Source organism: Petaurus breviceps, unplaced genomic scaffold, assembly GCF_028583685.1.
Source record: "Petaurus breviceps papuanus isolate PSGF00001 unplaced genomic scaffold, PetGlider_PUasm1.0 103, whole genome shotgun sequence".
Taxonomy (NCBI): Eukaryota; Metazoa; Chordata; class Mammalia; order Diprotodontia; family Petauridae; genus Petaurus; species Petaurus breviceps.
This window is the reverse complement of record NW_027185588.1, coordinates 3,338,747-3,342,922: the sequence shown is the minus strand read 5'-3', so window position 1 is coordinate 3,342,922 and position 4,176 is coordinate 3,338,747. Positions and strand designations below refer to the sequence as shown.

The window sequence follows — 4,176 nt, the reverse complement described above, 5'->3', positions numbered from 1 at the left end:
CCTGTCCCCTCCTCTCTCTCTCTCTCCCTCTCTCTCTCTCTCTCTCTGTCTCTGTCTCTCTCCCCCTCTCTGTCTTTCTGTCTCTCTGTCTCTCTCTCTCTGTCTCTGTCTCTCCCCCCCTCCCTCTCTCCCTCCCTTCCTCCCATCTCATCCTGTCCCCTCCTCTCTCTCTCTCTCTCCCCCCCTCTCTCTGTCTTTCTGTCTGTCTGTCTGTCTGTCTCTCTCTCTCCCCCTCTCTCTGTCTTTCTGTCTGTCTGTCTGTCTCTCTCTCTCTCCCCCTCTCTCTTGTTCTCTAGCTCTTTACATATGAACTCTCTCATTCAAGCCTCACTGACAATCCTTCGAGGAAGACGTTACACGTATTATCATCCTGATTTAAGAATGAGGAAATTAAGGTTCAGAGAGGTCATACCAGAGACGGGATGTGAACCCAGGTCTGTTGACTTCCAGACTGCCACACTGACACCTTCTCTCCTGGTTCCTTCCTCTTTGCCTGGAAACAGGCTCTTGTGCCCCCAGTCCTAATAAGCCTTTTCTTGACCTGCTGATCCTTTGAGCTATCATCCCCTCTCTCTCCCTCTCACTGCCAAACTCCCAGAAAGTCATCAACACTTGAGGCTTTCACTTCCTCTCCACCCACTTCTTCCTCCATCTCCTGCTCTCCATGCTCATTCTTGACCCCTCAGCAAAATGCATAGAGCCTGATGACTGGTGAGGTTCTAAGAGCCCTGTCCTTCCTAGGCCTCACCCTCTTTCGCTTCTCTGCCAACCACCACCTCCTGTCTGAGATGGCTTCCTCCTGGCTCTCCTGCCCCTCTAGCCTCTTCTCCTCTGCCTTGTTTATTGGTTTCCCTTCAGGGTGGGTTCACCAGGAGATCCTACACCCTGAAAAGGGGACAGGAAGGTGACAGGGAAGGAACAAGCCAGACAGGAGCAGGGCTGCCAGTCTCAGCTCTGTCTTTTACTCAATAAATGGCTTTTGGGGGAGTCCTTTCTATTTGGTAGGCCTCAGTTTCCACATCTGTAGAATGAGGGGGTTACAGATCTTGACCATTGTGATTGTCCTAAGGATTCTTTTTTTTTGAAGGGCAATTGGGGTTAAGTGACTTGCCCAAGGTCGCATGGCTAGTTTTTGAGTGTCTGAGACTGGATTTGAACTCAGGTCCTCCTGACTCCAGGGCCTGTGCTCTATTCACTGCGCCACCTAGCTGCCTCTAAGGATTCTTTCTGTCTCCTTATTGTGTATCCCAAAGGCTTTGTCCTTCACCCTCTTCTCCCTCTCCCTCTTTTAGCTATTTTATTCTTCTCCATGGTTTTAGGGTCCTGGTATTGAGGAAGTAGCTGGAAGGGACCTCACAGACCATCCCATCCAACCTTGTCATTCCTCACTTGGATGAGAACATTGAAGAAGTTAAGTGACTTGTCCAGGGTCACACAGTTAGTAAATGTCTGGGGTGGGACCTGACCCAAGGAATTCTGTCCTGTCCAGTCTCCTGTTAACTCTCATCATCTATCTGTGGATGGACAATCCCTCTTTCAGAAACTCCTGGTCTCGGTCTCCATTTGTTTTATGTGGGTCACGTTCCCTCCAAAATTAGGTCCAGATCCTTTCTTATTTCTGTCTTCCCACTCTGAGTCCCCTGACCTGGGCACCCTCTTTATTCTCCCAGGGAGCCTTCCCAGCCCAAGCTTGGGAAGGACAGCCTCCCCTCCGCTTACCTCTCCTAGCATTTTGTCAGGCTTCTCTTTGATACACTCATGATACATTTACATGTAACATTGTATTTACCTGACCAAGAAACACCCTCACACACATCCCAAATCCTCCATTGACAGGGAGCTCATCAACCGAGGAGGCAGCCCATCCACTTTGGGATAACAAGGGCTAAGGTTTCTCCAGCTTCCTGCAACCTGGATTGTCCCTTTTCTACAATACAGTTCTAAATCATACACCCCTAGGATTCTAAGAAGGTGAGGACCTTACAGATCATCTAATCCAACCCCATGCTTGTAACAGACAGGGAAACTGAGGCCTGGAGAGGGTAAGACTTGCCTGAAGTCTCCTAGGTATTAATTGGCAGGGCCAGGATTCAAACTCAGCATCTTTGATTCCAAAGCCTTTTTCCGCTTGAGGCACTGACCCCTTCAAATCCAGTCTGCTGTTATTTGGTTTTTAAATCTTCTCCTCTCTCCAGGCTGACTGTGAGTTCCCCAGCATAGGGGCCCTGGGTGACTCATCTCTGTCTCCCCCACAGGCCAGTGGAGTCCAGGACTGGCCTCCTGGTGAACATTCATTTAATAACTAAATCTTCTTTTTAGCTCTTTCCAGGTGTGTCTACCCTTGGGGACTAAGGGGTCCCATTTTCAGGGGCATGGAGGGAGGAGGGGCATTGTTTTCACTAAGGAGGTTGGGGTAATGGGACTATAAGTCTCTTCATAGAGAGCAGAGGGAGGGCTGGGACTCTTCTCCGCGGTTTTAGGGTCCTGGCATTGAGGAAACAGCTGGAAGGAACCTCACAGACCATCCAGTCTGACGTTGTCATTCCTCACTTGGATGAGAACAGACCCTCAGAACTGGAGATGGGGGGTGGTGAGGGCTAGGAAAGGGACCCATTTGAAGGGGCCAAATTGAACTAAAGCTGGGGAAGGTGCCCTTCCCCCACCCCCTGGGCCCAGATTCCTGGTCAGGCCCTTCCTGAGCTGCTGCTTAGAGTCTCGGCCCTGACCCCCTGGTCGGGTCCTAGACAATTTGCTTGGGCTACAATCTTGTCCTTCCTGACTTGCCCCCAAGCTTCCAGTGGCCTCCTGGGTGGCAGTGAGCTGGGAAAGGTAGAGGATGCCCACGATCTACAGAGAGTCACACAGTACACCCTCTACCCCACCCCAACCTAGAACTACCCCAATTTCAGACCGGCATCAGGATCCTGGGCTCTTGTCTAGTCTCATTCATTGAACCTGCTCAGGCTGACTGGGCCGACTGGATCCCATGCTTTAGCACCCCCACTCCCATCCACAGCCCAGCCAGAGCCCAGGGAGGCCACACAGACAAGCAAAGGGCTTTAGGGCCTGAGCCAGAAAGGAGGGGGCACCCGGCTCCTAGCATCCAATCCCAGGCCTCAGGGGAGGCAGGGGAGCCTGCAGCAGTGAGGAACTGAAATGGCTGGGGAAGAGCCAGAGGATGTGGCCTGGTAATTAAAGGGCCCAGTTCCCCTGGGGCAGCTGTGGAGAGACAGAGACAGAGGGAGCCCGCACTCTCCCTCACTCACCGGAGACTTTTTGCCTTCTGAGTCAGGAGAATGAAAGTGGCAGGCACACGGGGGCAGGCACCCAAGAACCAGCCCTGGCCAGACACACAGAAAAGATCTCTCCCACACAAACCCTCAAACATGCACCCTCATTCAGACTCTGGCTAGCAGGAATGCTTCTGTCTCTGTCTCTGTCTCTGGATCTCTCTCTGTCTCTGTCTCACACCTACACACACACACACACACACACACAAACACAGACACACACAGACATGGTTTCCTGAGCTCATCGCTGCAGCACAACTTGTAATTCTTATGGAAAGTCTGAATGATGAGCTGGGGGTGGCTGGTCTGCCTCCCTGGGAGGGAGGGGTAACCCTCCCCCCCTTCATGCTTGCTTGACTACCTCCCCCCCTCTGAGATCTCTAAGAAACTGAAGGCAGTCTGCAGCTTCCCTGCCCTTCCACCCCCCGACCCCCTTTCCTCTTCTGAGCTGAACCACAAAGCATCTACTTCTGGAAGGGGGAAAGGGGGCGGAGACAGGATGGACAGACGCCTTTACCTGGTTCCTGGTCTCTGGCTGTCTGGGATGGCCCCTTGGGTGGTGCTGGTGCTAGGGGCAGCTGGTCCCACCGTGAGACCCAGCAGGGCACAGGGAAGTGGGCAGGCTGCTCGGCTCTAGGCTCCCGACTCCGGACTCCGGGCTCCGGGCCCGGCGCCTGCTGCACCAGCCCTAGCCCCAGCTGACTCTTCCCCCTCCTCCCGGCCAGCTGTGGCGGCAGGAAGGGAGCTGTAATCACAGAGGCCTGAGCCGCTGCAGCAGCGGCTGGATGGGGGGGGGGAACAGAAGAGGGAGAGGGGAGAGAGGGAGAAAGGGAGAGAGAGAGAGAGAGGAGGGAGGGAGGGAAAGGGAGAGAGAGAGAGAGAGAGA

The 4,176-nt window shown here is 53.5% G+C and overlaps 1 protein-coding gene across 7 annotated transcripts in view; it reads right to left on the bottom strand.

Annotated features, from left to right (window-relative positions):
- The window catches only part of ADAMTS10 (ADAM metallopeptidase with thrombospondin type 1 motif 10), a 36,044-nt gene that overhangs the window by 31,322 nt on the left and 546 nt on the right, over positions 1-4,176 (bottom strand). For 5 of the 7 annotated variants that reach the window (XM_069096317.1, XM_069095997.1, XM_069096396.1 and 2 more), the window contains exon 2: positions 3,808-4,071. The gene's annotated coding sequence lies outside the window, so the exon portion shown is untranslated. Of the gene's footprint in view, positions 1-412; positions 581-3,807; positions 4,072-4,176 lie in introns of those variants that run through there. The other 2 variants (XM_069096053.1, XM_069096141.1) reach the window with 2 other exon arrangements.